This window comes from Rhincodon typus, chromosome 25 (genome assembly GCF_021869965.1).
Source record: "Rhincodon typus isolate 14 chromosome 25, sRhiTyp1.1, whole genome shotgun sequence".
Lineage (NCBI taxonomy): Eukaryota > Metazoa > Chordata > Chondrichthyes > Orectolobiformes > Rhincodontidae > Rhincodon > Rhincodon typus.
The window spans coordinates 27,337,924-27,357,947 of NC_063356.1; the positions used below are offsets into that span (position 1 = coordinate 27,337,924).

Genomic DNA, 20,024 nt, shown 5'->3' on the forward strand with positions numbered 1-20,024 from the left:
CTTTCTTTTGACTATGAATATTATTACAATAGGAAACAACAGTGTCAAGAAATTGTTAAAGGGAAAGAAAGTCTCTTATTTATTGATTATTTTGGCAGTGCAAGTCAATTAAATTCAAGTTACATGATCAAAAGACTGAGACATTAGTCTGTTCTAATGACGTAATGACTCTATGACTCTCTAAGTGGACTGGATGAAGAAAGGTATATAGATGAAAGTTGCATTTTCACTCAATAACTAGTGTTCAACCAGTTGAGAAAAGGCAATAAGAGATATGGGAAGCAGTAATGGTCAACTCAAAGATGTGTTTAAAAACAATACACAATGAGGATTATCAGATGTGAGACAACAAACTGAGGCTAAGCGAGTCCAATTCTCCAATAAATAATCAATGTAACAAGAAAAGAAGAAAAGTATTTCTCTTTGCCCAAAAATGTAATTTCCGCCCAGAAGTATGAATGTAGTCCAAGATGGACATGGAATTAGCCAGGCAACTGTTTCAGCCCTCATTTCATGCTCTTGTTATTGCTAATCCTCCACAATTAGGCTGTCACTTCAGTCCCACTGCTGAGCTGCTGATGGAAATTCATTGCAATTAACTAGTTGTGGAAAGGCATCTGTGCTGAGTTGTTTGGCAGTTAAGGTCTGTAAGGAAAGGGAAGAATGACCCCAGAGTGGATCCTCAACTGGGCCCAGAAGGACCATTCCATTATCACCTGGTTGCATGAAAAAAAAATCAAAATTTCCTGGACTACTTTTAAGTCAACTACAGAGCTCTGTTTTGTTGTTCCTGGTGTTACTCTGCACATCTACCCACTTTGTACCTGAGATAAGAACAGCAACTCAATTCACCTGTTTGGGTAAGTTTATACATGCTCCTGGGGGGTGTTTCTTTTTCCTGAAAAATTTCATCCGGGCTACCATGGCGATTTCCCCACCATTTTCAGCTGCAGACTTTAAATGTTCCAAATGTGAAAAGGGTTGCTGTCACTGAATTTCTTTATCACATTCTTTCCAATAAAATAGCTCTAAGAAATACTTATCTAGGTTTGTCAAAAGAAGATGAAGTCAGTCTGCATTATCATTTGGTTCCTAAGAAGGTAAAAACATAATTTACACAGATTTGATGGCCTTACTTGCATTATTCTTTTTGATCTATGTAACTATAGCAACTGTATCATCCTATTACCTCTGGAGCTCAAGATTATGGAATAGGTATAGCTAGTATATTGGCAGATTTAGATGGCTGATACTATCCTGTAGATGTTCCTTTGATTATAATCATTGTTAAGTATATTACAGATATTACCTTCAGTAGGATAAAAATCTTTAACAAAAGGTCAAGCAAGGTGGTGAAACTATTTTTACTCCCCCCCCAAAAAAAAAGCAAGCTACATTTTAAAAACTTAGCAACATTTACTATCTCATGACAAGCTGTCTCATTTTTCTTGACCAAAAAAAAGTAAAACACCAGAATAATTCATAAATTGAAAATGTTTATGCTCTTATTGCAAACATTGCATCTGGTTCAAGAGAAAAGATTACATCTAGAAATTCTTCACAAATTGAAGGTGATTCAGTGATTTTACATTGCACTGTACTCTTAATCAAATTTAAAATGTACCTAAGCCTGACTGGCATAATTTTGTTTCAGTTACAACCAATTGAAATTAAGTCCAATCATTGGCAAATGTTAAGTAGCTCATTTTTAATTGTTAAGGTACTTAACTTGCATGATTGTATTTAATATTGAACTAAGTGACTTAGCTCTCCAATCATGTGTAAATTAACTTGTAAAGAAAGGTTAGTTAACTTGTTGACACTTGACCATGAAATGTGGGAAACAGTTTCTTCTAATGCTCAAACAGCATTAACATCCACTTTACATTATGTTGTATTTTGGCATAGATTCCAGACCTGACTGGCCTGTACCTTTTTAAAACAGATACATGAAATCATGAAATGAGCCATTTGATACAATAATATCTCTCCCAGCTTTAGTTGTCTGTCTGTGTCATGAAGTCTGTGCGAAAATAAATGATTTACTACACTATCTACAGCAACACCAGTAAACACAGAACTCAGGTATCATATTATTTCTTGCAATAGATGTGTGATATAGCTTCAAGGGAAAGATTTCATCACCATATCAAGGCATGTGACCTAATGTATAAAGCTCAAAGTCTCAAATCTTCCTGAGGTCTGTTCTCTTGCAACATAACATCCAGTTGGTAGTATCCCGCAGTACGTTTGGATCTTGAACTCAGACAGACAAGTAGCTATGATTGGAATACATAAGTGTATGTAGATGCCAAATGCTGTATTGTGAGTTTGTTGCATTCTTCAGTCTTAGGTGATCTATGTATTAGCTCATGTGACATAAGAGGATATAAGTATCGCAGTGCAGTAGGAGTAGATCATCAGTATATGCTGCCACATCCTGTCATGGGACAGAATGGTAATAAGCACCCAGTAATTACTTATAAAAGAGTTTCCAAAAGCCTCATATCATAAACCATTCAGACAACCAACAACAAGTAAATGTGAGTACAGATCAACAACTTTAAGTAGAAAGAAGGTATTCTGGCTCCTGTCTATTTAAATTCAAGACATATAAAGATAGGAGCCCACTGTTTCTCTTGGCATTTGTTTTTAAATGTCTGCCTGCTTCTTGACATTAAAAGTTAAGATACAGCAAATCAGCTGAAAAGGATTCTTACATACTTAAAACTAACATTGTTGGAAGTCACTCAGAGATAGTAAGAACTGCCGATGCTAGTGTCAGAGATAACACAGTGTGGAGCTGGAGGAACACAGCAGGTCAGGCAGCATCAGAGGAGCAGGAAAGTTGATGTTTCAGGCTGGGACCCATTTCTGATGAAGGGTCCTGACCCGAAATGTCAACTTTCCTGCACATCTGATACTGCCTGACCTTCTGTGTTCATCCAGCTCCACACTGTGTTATCTCTATTGTTAGAAGTCACACAAGACCAGGTTTTAGTCCAACAGATTTATTTGAAATCACAAGTTTTCAGAGCGTAGCCCTTTGCCCAGACGAAAGCTTGTGATTCCAAATAAACCTGTTGGACAAAAACCTGGTGTCATGTGACTTTTGAATCTGTCCCCCCCCCTAGTCCAACACTGGCACCTCCACATTAAAACTAACATTGACAGTGAAAGGATTCTGTCATTCTAATTGTGTAGCCTTCCTTGTTCAAAAATAACAATGCTTTAAGCATTAAAGAGTGTTTTTATTTTAACCTCTTGTGCAATGGTTGCTCAGAGCCGCCATTTTGTCTCCTTCAATTAAGTGCCTAAGCTGATGTGACATTGTCAGTTCAAATTTGGTATGAACTCTAGATGGTGGATGAAAGCTGCTATTACAAGCCTTTATCTATTGAAGACGCACGCACACGCACACGCACACACACTCTTCAAAACGCCTTTAAAAGGATACAACCATGAGAAAGTGAAGTCCAATAGAAACAAAAGAAGGTACAATCAAAGCCAGAACAATAAACCAAGTAACAGAAAGGAATAAACAAGGCCTGCACTCTATTTCAAAGAGCCATAGATCTTCAAGAAAATATTGAAGGAGATGTTTGATTATGGATTATACAGCAATGCTCCTTACCAAACAGCAACTATTTAAGTAACATATTCAGTTTTACGTGGCAGATCAAGCTACAAATTATAAATATTTCTTGTTATCAGGAAGGATGGGTTTACTGAATAAAAACATCAGTTATTTTTCTGAGGACAATTGTGAAGGTCTAGAGATCATCTGGAGAGTACTTGAGAGCCAGCTCAAGGTATGAATCCACTTCCAGGTCAACAGACTCCAACTCACCATCTAGACAGAAACTCCAAGAGTCTTGTGATGGCCTTGCTACCAGATACCGCTGCACAGAGCGTGTGTATCTTTTCTCTGAAAAAGAACTTGCAGAGAGGCTAATTATGATGATGATTATGATTACTTCTTTCTGGAAAGATGATGCTGGCAAGAAAAGGGTGATACAGCTGGCTGCTTCCTGGAAAAAGGATATCAGCACAAAGCCATTGTGACGGTTCGCTTTCAGTTACATGCCTTGGCTGCAGCGAACACTATTGCAACAATCAACAAATTGTAAATCTATTGCTGTTCCTTCAGTTTTGGTCAAAATCCTGGATTCTGTCTCTAGTGACATTGGAGGTCTACTTATAGCAAGTGGATGACAGCAGTTCAAGAAAGCAGGTCACTGCCTTTTCAAGGGCAACTAGGGAGTGGCAATAAATAAATACAGAAGCAATGTACACAACCCTGGAATGATATATATATATTTTTAAATTCATCTACAAAGTATATGTCACCAAAGGACGTTCCTGACTAAATCTGACACGATAACCACCTAACCAAGTCTGACAACCAAAATCACAATGGATCACATGATGGAGTGTGGGTACATATTTGCAAACTATAAGAAGGGAAGAATGAATATCCTTCACCAACCTGTCCCAGGTCATATTCTGGTCCATCACTCCATTAAAATCACCAGAGAAATCTTCCCAAGTGTGGAACATTTCTCCTACCTCGCAAAATACCTCTCATCCAAGGCTGATGTGCTGCTGAATCCTCACATCAACATCCAATCTTCAAGTACCACTTTCAGACACTTGTGAATGAAAATCTTTGACAACTGTGACATCCTTGCCTTTACCAAGATCCTAGTGCGTAAAGGAGTCATCCTTCTGACTCATCTATATGGCTCCAATACTTGGACTATGTATAGATGCCAACTCAAGACCCTTGAGAAGTACCATCAATACTGTTTTGAGAATGGTTCTCTGCATCAGCTGGGAGGACAGGCATACTAACATCAGCATTCTTGAAGGAGCTGGTAGCACTGGCATCAAGGCCATGGTCATTTGAAACCAGCTCTACTGGGGCAGTCACATTCTTAGGATGCCTGAGTTCCAGTTGCCAAAGCAAATCTTCTTTGTCCAGCTTAAGGAAGGCACTCAAATGAGAGGAGAACAAAGGAAATGTTTCAAAGACTCCTTGAAGACTTCCTTCAAGAAATGTAACACAGATGTCAATGTGTGGGAGACCCTAATTTAGAAGAAACTGACATGGAGGGAGCTTTTGCAGGAAGGGACACGGTTCTTTGAGAACACCTGTTGGAAAGTGAAAGCATGGAAGAGGAACTGGAGAAAAGCATGCCAATGATTAATTCCATCTCCTGGAAATGCCTGCAAAATTTGTGGTCAGAGATATGGCTCTAGGGTTGGGCACATCAACCAGGTAAGGACCCACAGAACTCGTGACAAGTGACACAGAATTTCCTGTGTGGATAACCATACTTGTGAATAAGTGAGTGGTTGATGATATTTACAGATGTGCTGCTTATGCTACCTATGAGTCCGCAGTGTGATTTAACTCATTGCCTACTCTGTAACGCACCCTGTTGGCCTGGAACGTTTGAGTGGACAACATTGCGAGTGTTTGTGGCTAGAGAGCCCAGATTTTCTGAGAGTGTCTTGCCCAGATGAAGGCTCACCTTTAGGCTGCAACTTCAAAGGGTTGGGGATCACAGACAGGGTGGAGGTGGAGGTGGAGGGCTCTGGAATCTCTCGAATGTCCAGAGAGGAAACTTCTGGGACACCTGTGCATGGTTCCTCCTCTTCCTGGGTGCTTGCTTAAAAACACCCTGCCTCCTTGACAGGAAGGGCATCTGGATTAAGGTCCTGACAACGCACTGACCCAGGCTGCAATTTGTGTCTAAGTGGTTTGATCTGATGGCATAAATTCCTATTACAGTCAGCTAGAGAAAGGACTGCTGTTCTCCCCACTGGCCTATCGACCGACACTTCGAAGCTCTGTCCATGAAGCAGGGAGCAAGCTGCCCTTTCTTCTTGGCCATGTACTCAATGTTGAATCTCAAGATTCACATGGTGAAGGCCATTCCTGGCTTGCAGTATTTAAAGTGATGTACAGGTGAATTTTAAATATGGCGTCAGAATGTCCTAGCAGTGACCGGTATCTCTACCTCTGAGACAGGTGTCGAAGGCTCCATCTGCATAATTAATGAAGAGTAGGTGGGCATGTATTCATTCATTCACGCTCTGAGCCATGATGGGCTAGACATCATGAATCTCACTTGACACAACACTGTAACTGCAAATAGCAAAATGTAGCCCATAAGCATTTGATAAACCACTGCAAAGCAAAATCAAACTATGATCTCTTTAACTTGTCAATCAATAAAATTCGCAGTCCCTTCAACAACTTCTATAGTACTGAATTTATTAATCAGTCTTGGAGCTCAGGCAAGAATTCATAACAAGGCCATCTGGCAACTGTATCAATGGAGGTATACTAAACAGGTAACCAGATGATGCCTGTGTGTTTATTTCAACAGGATTAAAGATTTCTTCAATGGGTCTTTCACTTCCTGTGTTTGTCCCCTTACGCTCACACAAAACTGACAATGTTCTTCAAAGGAATTTTGAGAGTTTTTTTTTAGATTTTATGAACACTTCAAAAACTTGACTCTTATTTAAGGCTCGTTGTGTACGTGATGTATACTAGTTGAGTGGGCATGGAGGGGATAAAGGAAGTATAGAGAGCGTTGAGGTGTCATGAAGTATTGGTGATATGAAGGACTACACTATATAAGGGCTATAGGGCCTAAAAGCCATAAATTCAATGTGATTATAAGATAACACAGCAGGAAAGCTGTGAAGAAGGGTCCCAACCCGAAACGTCAGCTTTCCTGCTCCTCTGATGCTGCCTGGCGTGCTGTGTTCCTCCAGCTCCACACTGTGTTATCTCTGACTCCAGCAATGGCAGTTCTTACTATCTCTGAGTGAAATACAATTTGGTTGATGCCCTAGTAAATAGGGGTGACCCTTTTTTAACCTGCCAGTTTTTTGCCATCTGCCTGCGTTGCTGCTTTGGATTGTGTCTGGAGGTGCTATGCTCACCTCTCCAACACGAAAATAGGATGGTAAAGTGACTCCAGGATGGATAAGGGACTGCAGTATTAGGAAAAGTCAAGATGCCCATTGCTTGTCTCAGTCAAGAAAATCCAGCCTCTAATCTCATAGTCACATATTATTAAAACAGGGAGGTAATTTTCAGAAACTGAAAAGATTGAATACAGGTAAATTAACTGGTATTTTTCTAACCACATTTGACCCACAGCTATCATTATGCATCAAAGCTGAGGAGTAAAGTTCTTCAGAGAAATAAATGGAATGATTGCAGATTCATCATTGTCATTGCTACAGCTGCCCAATTAATGTCAGGAACAGGTTTTGTTTATTTTTTTTACAATGCTTCCTATTTTTTCTGTCGTTGCTTTCAAAGTGGCTTGTTAGATGTAGCATGAAGGAGGATTCCCAGACAAAAATAAATTAAAATATTATTTGGCTCTAGCAATTGAAGACTGGTGGTGTGGATGAGTAATCACTAGTTCATTGTCCTTCACTTCCAAGGTAAATGATGGATTACTATCAGGATAATGGAATCAGACTTTTAAACACCGTCATTAAAACTGTATTAGTTTAAACATTGCAATGTTTTACTCACATTTACAGTTTTGCACTTGATTTTTAACCATTTCTTTTACAAGTGTATCTATTATCTTTTGTGTTGCTCATAAGCCATTTCACATTTTGCCAGTTTCTACTTCATAGAATCCCTATGGTGTGGAAACAGGCCATTAGGCCCAACAAGTCCACAGCAATTCTCTGAAGACCATCACAGCCAGACTCATCATTTCCCTGCCCACGCACCCCAACACCAACCCTGTCCCTGCAACTCTCATGGCCACTCCACCTAACTTGCATATCTTTGGACAGTGGGAGGAAACTGAAGCACCAAGAGGACACAGGGAGAATATGCAAACTCCACACAGACAGTGGCTTGAGGCAGGAGTGCTAATCACCGAGCCATTGTACTGCCCTGTACTTAATTTGAGATATCTCCTTTAAGCTGCACATTTTATACCATTATATTGTCCTGCAGTTTTTAAATACCACTTAATCTTGTATGATTTTACATGTAAAAAATTGTTTAACTTCTTTTGTTTTGTTCATTTGCATAGCAGACCACCTTCAGCCATATAGTACTTAGGGCTAAAGGGATCAAAGGGCATTGACAGAAAGTGAGGACAAGGCACTAAATTGGATAATCACCCATGACCATGCTGAATGGTACAGCAGGCTCAAAAGGATGAAAGTCTATTTCTGCTTTTTTTTTTAGCATTTCCATGGAATCCAAGGCAGCTTTTCTGTTTGTGGCTTAAGTTTAAAATTTAAATTTTATTTTTCTTTTCCATAATGTGACCCTAAATTGGATGAACTCCTAAGCCCCACACCATTTGCTGCAAGGTCTTCCAAGGGCTTTCACACTAGTGCCAATCTGGGCCCTGACTCCAGGTTCATGCTAAGCTTATCTTGAACATGCAACATCTGTAAAGAGCGAAGGCATATTCCGATGGTAGGAACTGGACCATATTACATATTCTGAAGAGAACAAAAGAAAAACATCTCCATATTGATACTTCAGGTTTTGTACTTGATTTGTTAGTCATATAATTTAGCTGTCAGGTAATACAGAATAAGGGCTTTCTTTTCTTGTCAGTCTTGCAGATTCATTGTCTTTTTATGTTGCTTGATGCATAATGATCAGTAATTAGCAGTCAAATTAGGTTATAATAAAAATTAATTCCTGAAATATTTTCTTGCTGACCAGATTCAGAGCTTAGATAGTAAGTAAGAGTTTTGGATTGAGAAGAGAAATCGTTTTATATTGTTTATTTCTCCTGTAATCAAATGTCAAGCAGAAGAGCTCACTAGATCCTGCCTCCATGTCCAATAATATTGCTTGTATTCTTTTTAAGGTTCAAAAGAAAATGGTGTAAAACCTTAAGCCTATCATGAGTATACAACCACTCTGACCAAATCCCCTGATGTCCGATCAAACAAAAATGATTTGATTTTAAGAAAACTAATAAGGCCAGTAGATTTACAGAATCCCTACATGTGGAAGCAAGCCATTCAGCCCACACTGACCCTCTGAAGAGCATCCCACCCAGACCAACCCCCTACCCTATTCCTGTAACCCTACATATCCCATGGCTAATCCACCTAACCCACACATCCCTGCAAACTCTGTGCAATTTTAGCGTGGCCAATCCACTTAACCCACACATCTGTGGATTCTGGAGGAAACCCATGCAGACGTGGGAGAATGTGTAAACTCCACATGGACAGTCACCTGAGGCTGGAATCAAACATGGGTTGCTGGCACTGTGAGGCAGTAGTGCTAACCACTGAGCCACCGTGCCACCCACCAGATTCCTTAGTAATAGCCAAAATTAACAGTACGTTATTGATGAAGGGCACCCATCGTCAAAGTAATTAAGATAAATGTGAAGGTAAGATGCTGAGTGCCAGGTACATAAGGTACCAGCTGGGGAGGATGTCAGATGCCAGGTTGTAGGATGCCAGATGAGTAGGAGATAGGTGTCATGTGGAAACAGGGTAGGGAGCCATGTGGCTTGGGTGCAAGGTGGCAAGGGGATCGGGTAAATGATGTAATGTTTAGGGTGGGTCAGATGGGTGGGAGAAATTGATTTACAACAGAGGATGGGGAAATGGGGAAGGTGAGTCTTGATTCTGGGGGGATTCAGGTCCAGTGTCTGGGGAGGTGGAGGCGCGGTGGGGTCCAGATTTGGCAGGGTGTAACTGTGTATTGAATATGGGATCTGTTGAATAGTTATTCAGGAATTATGTATTCAAGAGTTAAAATACTTAGTCAGAAAATATTAATTTAATATAACTGCAACTCTAACTTTCCCAAGTTAACTGGAGACATTTGGAGGGTTCCAAGCATAGTAGAATTGCTCAGCAGAATCTTTAATTTCCCAGGTAATTCCTTTAGAGTCTGCTACAATAAGGATTCTACAGGGTCTCCATGCTGTACTCCATCTATGCTGGAATAATGGCCCAGATTTTCTGATAACAGATAGTCCATGAGTCTGTAGTGCAGTACAGAGGGAAAGTTGAACATCTATTTACTAAATCAATCGATTACCATTTTAAATATGATAGTCATAAAATTCAAACTGTTTACTAGGAAGAACGTTTTGTGTCTATTACATGACATTTGAATTCTGTTTATTGTTCTCTTTTTAAATAAAGTTTAAGCAATGGATGATTAGCAACTAATGAGTGCACAAAATATTATTTGGGATATTTTTGGTTTGATGTTTTATTTACTGAGACATCATTGTTCATGTAAGCTATTTATAACAGCTTCTGCATTCGAGAAACTGTTTTGTATCAAAAATCAAGGTTTTTTTAAGGGGAAAATAGGATTGGCATTATATTTTGGAAGATTTATTTTGCTCCTATGTAGCACTTCAAGCAGTAGCACTTGTTTAATTGTATCTTAATGTATCAATTATATGAGTGATTTTTATGTGTGACTCTTATTAATTAATCTATTTATTCAAATTGGTGTTTTCTTGCTGTTGTTCTACTGTAAGATTGCATGAAATTCATTTTTTTTTCATCTGGTCATGATTGTCAGTGACATACAAAACCAATGTCACTGGAAAAGTCACATATGCCTGAATTTTAACAAAAGAAAAGGCTGTGTCAATTTTGAGCATTTTCATGAGGGGCTTCTCTCAGAACTCTAGCAAGTCATCTCATGTATTTTTCAGATGCTCCTGTCATTTATAGTGTGGAGATTCTGGTGTTGGACTGAGGTGGACAAGGTCAAACACCACAACACCAGGTGTACACACCATCCTTTATGCCCTTGCACTCATACTATCATATGTTCAAGAGCGGCAGGACTACTTGCCACTGATGGGACCTTCTGGAGTTTTGCTGCCAGCCCCATACTTAAAGCTTATTTTTGCATCAGGTCAATTGCTACCAGTGACAAATTGTCCTTTGCAGTACATATAGTGACAGGAAACAAAAAAAGCTTCTGAAAGCTCATAGGCAGCATGGGTGACACTTCATCAGAAACAGAACTGCACACTTGTAAATATATTATCACTTGTTCACCTGTCATTGTAACTGCAGCTACAAGAATCAAGTTATACAGGCTACCTGTCCTCAGTAGGATACCATGATTTGACCTTGTCTAAGGGAGTCCAACTTTATTTTCTAATGCCCATCATAGAATAACATCTTGTCATTTATAAACATGGGAGCATCACATGTTTAAACATTGAAAATATTAACTTTTATTGAACAACAAGAAAAATTGGGGGGTGGTAGCGGGGGAAAAAGCTGCATTTCTTTCTATAAGTGGGGTCTGCTTGTGCTTCAAGCAACAACAAATTGACAGCCAATGAAAGACCACTTCACTCAATCCTCATCTATTGGAAGCATATTTTAATTAAGTCCTGCTTGGCTTGTTGCACCAACATGGCAACACTCTATCATGCTGGAGGTGATGTTCCTCCTGCTTACTGTTGTGCATCTTTCATCCTCATAAGACTGTGTTGCTATTCTCCCAATTCTTCAGAGTGCATCACATCACGCCCCTCCTTTCTTGGTTCAATTTTGCACAGCACAGCTAGGATAATGTGGTATTCACACTACCCCCGCGCCCCCCAACAATCTTTGGGAAGCCTTTCATTTTTCCCTACAATGGCTTTGGTAAAAGATTAGGCAGTGTTGAATCTATGCTCCATCTCAGTCAGTAAGTTGTGCAATAAAGTCATTGGCCATGGCTGTGGAGGTTAGCCCTTGTCTCCCAGTAACCACAGTAATAAGGAATCCAGGCCTTGAAATGAAGCAGTATCACAAGGGTTTTCAAGATTGTGTCATAGCAACGTCCAGGGTACCTTGCACAGATGACTAGGTTGCGGTTCTGAGAAATACAGTTGATTTATAAACTGATTTAATGGAACATTTCACTGTTGATAAAGTCAACCATGTTATAACATGGCCCTCTCAATATGGTGTGCCTGTGGTCTCCATGAGTGTAAGATAAAAAGTTTCACCTTTTCTCCTTCTAGCAATATTAATATATGTATAAATCACACATCTTGTGTTGAGTGGTTTGGAAAGAAGTTTGCAACTGGTAAAACCACAGATTTGTTGCCCTTATTCTTTGAGGAAGCAATGACTGTGGATGTGGAAGGTCCTATCTAAGGAGCCTTGGTGAGGTTCTACAGTGCATCTTATTGAAAGTATACATGCTTTTACTGTGCATAGGTGGTGAATGGAGTGAGTGTTGGATGGGGTCCCAATCAAGCAGAAAGCTGTCAAGCTTCTTGAGAGTTGTTGTTGGAGCAATGTTCATCTAGGCATGGAAAGTATTTGATCACACTTCTGGCTTGGGTCAAAGGCAGACAGGTTTTTGGGAATCAGGAGGCGAGTTACTCATTGCAGGATTCCTAGTTTTTGACCTGGTCTTGTAGGCACAGTACTTGTATTGCTAGTCCAGTTCAAATCTACCTAATGGTAAGCCTAAGGTCATTAATAATGGGGTATTCAGCAGTGGTAATATCATGCAAAATCACTGGCTGATAGTTAGATTCTATCTTGATCGACATAGTTCTTACCTGGAACACGTGTGGTGTTAATGTTACCAGTCACTTGTCAGCCCAAGCATGAGGATTGTTCAAGTCTTTCTTTGGCATCTGAGGAGTTGTGAATAGAACTGGAACACTGTATAATCATCAGTGAACATTCCTACTTCTGATCTTTATGATATAGAGAAGATCATTGAAGAAGCAGCTAAAATGGTTAGGCCTAAAACATTGAGGAACTTCTGCAGAAATGTGTGGATCTAAGATGGCTGATCTCCAATGACCACAACCATCTTGCTTTTGTGTGAGATATGACTTCAAATAGCACAGATGTTTTCACCTGATTCCAATTGCAATTAATTACTTTAGAGACCTTGATGCCACACTTGGTCAAACACAGCCTTAATGTCAAGACAGTCACTCGCCTCACCTACCTCACCTCACCTCTCTTTGGAATTCAGGTCTTGCATTGATGTTTGAACCAGGACTGTAATGAGCTCAGGATCTGAATGACCCTGGCGGACCCCAAACTGGGCGTCACTGTGAATATTATTGCTGAGCAGGTGCTGCACAATAGCACTGTTGATGACACCTTCCATTACTTTACTGATGAACACGAGTAGACTAGGGTGATAATTGGCTGCTTTTTGTGTATGAGACATACCTGGGCAATTTTCAACATTGTTGGTTAGATACCAGTGTTGTAACTGCACTGGAGCAGCTTGACTAGGAGAGTGACCAGTTCTGGAACACAGTCTTCAGTACTATTGCAAAAATATTGTCAGTACCCATTAGCTTTGCAGTGTCTAGTGTATCCAACCATTTCTTCATCACAAGTGGAATAAATCAAACTGGCTAAAGACTTGTATCTCTGATGTTGGGGACCTCTAAATGAGAGATTTCAAACGGATCTTGGAATTCCAGACTGGGGATGCATGAGGTGTTTGTGGACCATCAGCAGCTTGGGTCACGATCTTGTACAGCATACAAAAGTTGCTGATTGCATGGGCATCACTGACATGGATGTACATCACCTGCCAAACTTAATACACTCACTGGGCAGGCAGATTATGATTAGCCAAGGTGTTGCCATAGGATGCAGCAGAGATTTGCTGTCTCCATGATAGCCTCAGTTATGTACAAATTCTTCTTGCCTACATAAAACAGGATTTTAAAAATTAATATCTGTAACTTCTAGCGTAATCAAATACAAATCTTGAGAATTTGTAAGACGGAAAGGCTTCAACTCCTGGTTTAAAGTTTACACTATCAAGCGATTATTTATGTTTACACCGTTTATATTAGCATTTGGATTTTAAACTGGTGATATGTGGATTTGGTCTGTATGTATGAAATGGTTTAGTGTATAACTTGCCAGTCTTTCTGGAGCCATAAAACAAAGGACTCTGAATACTGAAGATATAAAATACAAAAAAAAACAAATTGCTGGAGAAATTTGCAACATGGAAAGAAAACAGAGTTAGTGGTTTGAGTCCAGTTACTTGTGAAAAACAGCCAGTGGATTAAAAGATCAACTCCATTCATTCTCCACAAATGCTGACAGATCTGTTGAATTTCTCCAGCAATTTGTTTTTTTGTGTTTCTGGATCCATGATATATATTTTTTTAAAGCAGCATAAGGAGGTGGAGGGAAGAAGGCTCTGAGTTTAAAAATGGGAATTCTTTAGATTGTGAAAGTTTAATGGTCAGAGAAAGTAAGCATTAAAAAATATTACCTTGCATTATGTTTCAAAAAATCAGGACTTTGTTTGTTTAGCAGACAATTGCGTGAGTTAAAAAGTGTTTACTATCAGTTAACAGAAATCCTGGTTCAAATAAGAGCATCTGTCCTAGAGAAAGGAGTTAGTTCATAATATACATGGCCTCAGTGTAAAGGGTTTTAGTTTGAAAGTTCAAAGCCAGAAGTGTTGGGTTGGAATCCTGCAATGGCCGTCTAATGCTGTGCGAAGTTTAAATGCAGTTGTGTCAGTAATCAAGAAACAGGCTATCAACTTTCAGGATTGGGAATTGGAAGAAAGAAAGAATTAAGTCCGACCTATAGAGATGATGAATAACGGAATCCTCTGATATTTAAGTTCTGCAAAGTGATGATGTTAGAATAAGTGGGATTGTGTTTTTGTGCTGTTTTGAAATCTCTCAAATTGTGTGATATGTAAATAGTTTGGTTTATTCTATTTTTATCTTTATTTCTTGTGCGTAATTAGCTTCTGTTTTATTGGTAAAACTGAAAACGCAACAGTGCGTCCTTGTGCCTTAGTGAAAGACTACCTCACTAAATAACCACAAGAAAAACAAAATATGATCTATAAAGTTAAATGTTAGGTATCTTCCAGAAGTGCTGTTTCTCTATGATATTTCACATTGGCAATTAGAGGAGGGAGATGGTCATTTAGAAATCTACAAGGAAATTGGAGGATTAGAAAATCTGTGGATGAAATAAATACTAGTATTAGAGAACCGGCAGAAGGACACCAAAATAATAAAGTAGAAATGCTGGAAACAAAAGTTGATATAAAGAAATTAATATGCTTCCATCGTAACAAGACTGGACATACCTAGTCTGACTGTTGGTGGTTAAATGAACCGATTGCAATAATAGAAATGTCTAAGGGATCTTTTTGGTTGGTGGTGGGTGGTGGGTGGTGGGGGTGGGGGGGGGGGAGGAGGAAAGGAACATCAGGAAACCAGATAGGTATTAAATCATACTAATTTGTTGTTTTAAAACCAGATCTTTCAGTAAAACAGTGCTTTTCAAACTAAAATAAAAAATGAAATTTAAATTTCAGTCCAATATCTGAATTGTCCAGTAATAACATTAGCTATGGTCATAGCAATCCTGACTGGGAAATATATCACCTTTCCTTCACTATCATTTAGTCAAAATCCTGGAACTCCTCTCCTGCCAAGAATGTGGGTATCCCGACACCAAATGTAATGCAGCAGTTCAAGAAGGCATCTGGACCACTTTTTAAGGGCATTTAGGAAGGAGCAACAAACGCTGACCCGTCCAGTAATGCTCACATCCTGCGGATTAACAAAAAAAAGCAGTCAAGTGGGACTGAAGATAAGCTGATATCAAACACCCGTTAATAATTGAATGCTTAGTTCATTTTATATTCACTCCCCTGAGCATGAGGCGAAAGAAATAAATGCATCTTTGTTTTTTTTTTAAGCATTTCCAGCCATTTTTAATTTCAGTCAGTTCCTTCCACTGTGAATGCTCAAACCTCAGCTTGCTGTCAGGTGCTTGAGAACTGATGATTCATTACAAAGTGATCAGGAATGGCAGGAGTATATTAGAATTCATTATTGAAGAGCAATCTAGCATGTTGCTGTCAAATTCTGTCACGAGAAAATAGGAGTTCCTTGTGTGTCCTTGGTATAATTTTCCTAGAAATATTTGATTCAGAGTTGATAGTCATATGACATTTATTAAGCTACACTGTCCACTTTGTTAACAAATCTGTCTGAGCTCTTTGACTGATAAACAAATTGTCCCATCCTATCCATCATTGCCTCCCACTCCTAAGACGATGGGGAGAATTTGAACTTTCTGAGCATACGTGCACAGAATTGGTGGAGCACCAGGAACTATGATGTCAAAGGTTAACTCTACAGCACGCAAAATATGTCACCTATAGGTTCCCTGTGTGGAAACCGGCTTGTTTGATAGTTCAGTCTGGCAGTTTTCTGTCCGAATGTGTCCACAGGAATAAATAAGGTCATATCCCAATTTGGATACGATCCTGACAGGAAATTGTGATTGAAAATCCCATCAAGGAGTTTGGTAATCAGAGATTTGCATTAGGGATTGAGGTGGTGACGATTAGGGGACTTGAAGGAGGTAAGATTGCAAGGTTTATGGTCAGAGTCTCTGATCATGAGGAATGGCCAGGCAGACATGTTGTAAAAGCACCTGTCTACTGCTGCAGCATTCCCTTGCCTTAGTTTAGCTGACAAATATCCCCAAGGCTTTGGAAGACCAACCCTGCTAGAGTCAAACGTTTTCTTTTCATTTTTTTGGAATCAAACCATCTCCTCCAATGTATGTAGGTACTTCACTATTTTACACTCTCGCTTGTACTTCTCTGATTGTCTTCATGTCAATGTCATTGACAATGTTTACGCTACTTTTTATCCAGTATGAGCTCCCTTAAATATTTTATGCTATCTGTTTTGGGAGCATTTGTTGATGCTGATTTTTTTTTTGTTTTTGTATTGTCATATGCACCAAAATACAGTGAAAAGTTTTTTGTTTATGAGCGGTACAAGCAGATCGCAGCAAGCAAAGGATATACAGATCAAAAAGACTTCGAGGCATACAGGTTACATTGCAGGTTACATTATTTGAGGCTAGAGTCCATTCAACAGTCTGATAACAGCTGAAAAGAAGCTGTTTCTGAACCTGCTTGAGTGTGTGTTCAGGTTTCTGTATCTTATGCCTGATGGAAGATGTTGTAGGAGATCATTACCAGGGTGTGATGGGTCTTTGATGATGGCTGCATTTTCTGCAGCAGCAAGCGGTGTAAATGGAGTCCATGGATGGAATGTTGGATTCCATGATGGTCTGGGCTGTGCACACCACCTTCTGTAATTTTGTATGGACCTGGGCACAGCAGTTGCCATACCAGGCCGTTATGCACCCGGACAGTATGCTTTCAATGGTGCATCGGTAAAAGTTGGTGAGGGATTTAATGGACATGCCAAATTTCCTGAGCTGTCTGAGGAAGAAGAGGCGTTGTTGAGTCTTCTTGACTGTCGTATTTACGTGGGAAGTCCAGAACAGGTCATCGGTTATCGTCACTCCGAGGAACTTGATGCTGTTCACTCTCTCAACATTGGTTCTTTTGATGTAGATGGGGGCATGTTCTCCCCCTTTCTTTCTGAAGTTGATGATCAGCTCTTTAGTTTTGCTGACATTGAGAGACAGACTTGTTTGTTTGTTTGTTTGTTTGTTTGTTTTTTTGTTTTCATTGCACTACATCACCAAGCCTTCTATTTCCCTACTGTATTTTGACTCGTTGTTAGATATCTGTCCTAGTACGGTGGTGTCGTTAGTGAATTTGTAGATGGCATTTGTTCAGAATTTGGCAACATAGTTTGGCAACTGTGTAACAGCCAACACGGGTGAACACATTTTTAAACTTTTTCTTCACAAATTTTATTTAGAAACAATCATCTCTCAAGTTTGGTTATTATTTTTCAGATTTTGGATTAATAAAATGAAATTATTAAGTTTTCTTATTATTAAGCCCACCTAGGTTTCTCAATAAAAGACTGGATAAATCAGTCAAAAAGATTGTGTTCGAATCAGAGATAGTGGGAACTGCAGATGCTGGAGAATCCGAGACAACAAGGTGCAGGGCTGGATGAACACAGCAGGCCAAGCAGCATCATAGGAGCAGAGAGGCTGACGTTTCGGGCCTAGACCCTTCATCAGAAAAGGGGGAGGGGAAGGGGGTTTTGAAATAAATAGGGAGAGAGTGGGAGGCGGATAGAAGAGGGATAGAGGAGAGGATAGGTGGAGAGGAAACAAACAGGTCGAAGAGGCGGGGATGGGGCCAGGAAAGGTGAGTGTAGGAAGGGAGTTAGGAAGGGGATAGGTCAGTCTAGGGAGGACGGACAGGTCAAGGGGGCGGGATGAGGTTAGTCGGTAGGAGATGGAGGTGCGGCTTGAGGTGGGAGGAGGGGATAGGTGGGAGGAAGAACAGGTTAGGGAGGCAGGGACGAGTTGGACTGGTTTTGGGATGCGGTGGGGGGAGGGGAGATTTTGAAACTTGTGAAATCCACATTGATACCATTGGGCTGCAGGGTTCCCAAGCGGAATATGAGTTGCTGTTCCTGCAACCTTCGGGTGGCATCGTTGTGGCACTGCAGGAGGCCCAGGATGGACATGTCGTCTGAGGAATGGGAGGGGGAGTTGAAATGGTTCGCGACTGGGAGGTGCAGTTGTTTGTTGCGAACCGAGCGTAAGTGTTCTGCAAAGCGGTCCCCGAGTCTCCGCTTGGTTTCCCCGATGTAGAGGAAGCCACACCGGGTACAGCGGATGCAGTATACCACATTGGCAGATGTGCAGGTGAACATCTGCTTGATGTGGAAAGTCTTCTTGGGGCCTGGGATGGGGGTGAGGGAGGAGGTATGGGGGCAGGTGTAGCACTTCCTGCGGTTGCAGGGAAAAGTGCCGGGTGTGGTGGAGCTGGAGGGGAGTGTGGAGCGGACAAGGGAGTCACGGAGAGAGTTGTCCCTCCGGAAAGCAGATAAAGGTGGGGAGGGAAAGATGTCTTTGGTGGTGGGGTCGGATTGCAGATGGCGGAAGTGTCGGAGGATGATGCGTTGGATCCGGAGGTTGGTGGGGTGGTACGTGAGGACGAGGGGGATTCTTTTTTGGTTCTTATTGCGTGGACGGGGTGTGAGGGATGAGGTGCGGGAGATGTGGGAGACACGGTTGAGGGCGTTCTCGACCACCGAGGAGGGGAAGTTACGGTCCTTGAAAAACGAGGACAACTGAGATGTACGGGAGTGGAATGCCTCATCCTGGGAGCAGATGCGGCGGAGGCGAAGGAATTGGGAATAGGGGATAGCATTTTTGCAGGAAGGTGGGTGGGAGGAGGAGTATTCTAGGTAGCTGTGGGAGTCGGTGGGCTTGAAATGAATATCGGTTTCTAGGTGGTTGCCCGATATGGAGACAGAGAGGTCCAGGAAGGGGAGAGAGGTGTTAGAGATGGTCCAGGTAAACTTAAGGTTGGGGTGGAAGGTGTTAGTGAAGTGTATGAACTGTTCGAGCTCCTCGTGGGAGCACGAGGCGGCGCCGATACAGTCATCAATGTAACGGAGGAAGAGGTGGGGTTTAGGGCCGGTGTAGGTACGGAAGAGGGATTGTTCCACGTAACCTACAAAGAGGCAGGCGTAGCTTGGGCCCATGCGGGTACCCATGGCTACCCCCTTTGTCTGTAGGAAGTGGGAGGAATTGAAAGAGAAGTTGTTGAGTGTGAGGACGAGTTCGGCTAAGCGGATGAGGGTGTCAGTGGAGGGGGACTGGTCGGGCCTGCGGGACAGGAAGAAGCGGAGGGCCTTAAGGCCATCTGCATGGGGAATGCAGGTGTAGAGGGACTGGACGTCCATGGTAAAGATGAGGTGTTGGGGACCGGGGAATTGGAAGTTCTGGAGGAGGTGGAGGGCGTGGGTGGTGTCACGGACATAGGTAGGGAGTTCCTGGACCAAGGGGGAGAAAATGGAGTCGAGATAGTTGGAGATCAGTTCGGTGGGGCAGGAGCAGGCGGAGACAATGGGTCGACCAGGGCATTCAGGTTTGTGGATTTTGGGAAGGAGATAGAAGCGGGCGGTGCGAGGTTGGGGAACGATGAGGTTGGAGGCCGTGGGTGGGAGGTCACCTGAGGTGATGAGGTTGTGGATGGTTTGCGAGATGATGGTTTGGTGCTCAGGGGTGGGGTCATGATC

The 20,024-nt window shown here is 41.2% G+C and overlaps 1 long non-coding RNA gene across 1 annotated transcript in view; it reads left to right on the forward strand.

Annotated features, from left to right (window-relative positions):
- Window positions 1-628: 628 nt before the first annotated feature.
- Window positions 629-20,024, forward strand: part of LOC125486097 — a 44,025-nt gene continuing 24,629 nt past the window's right edge. Inside the window, exon 1 of the long non-coding RNA XR_007264784.1 lies at window positions 629-860. This is a non-coding gene — a long non-coding RNA (uncharacterized LOC125486097). The remainder of the gene's footprint in view (window positions 861-20,024) is intronic.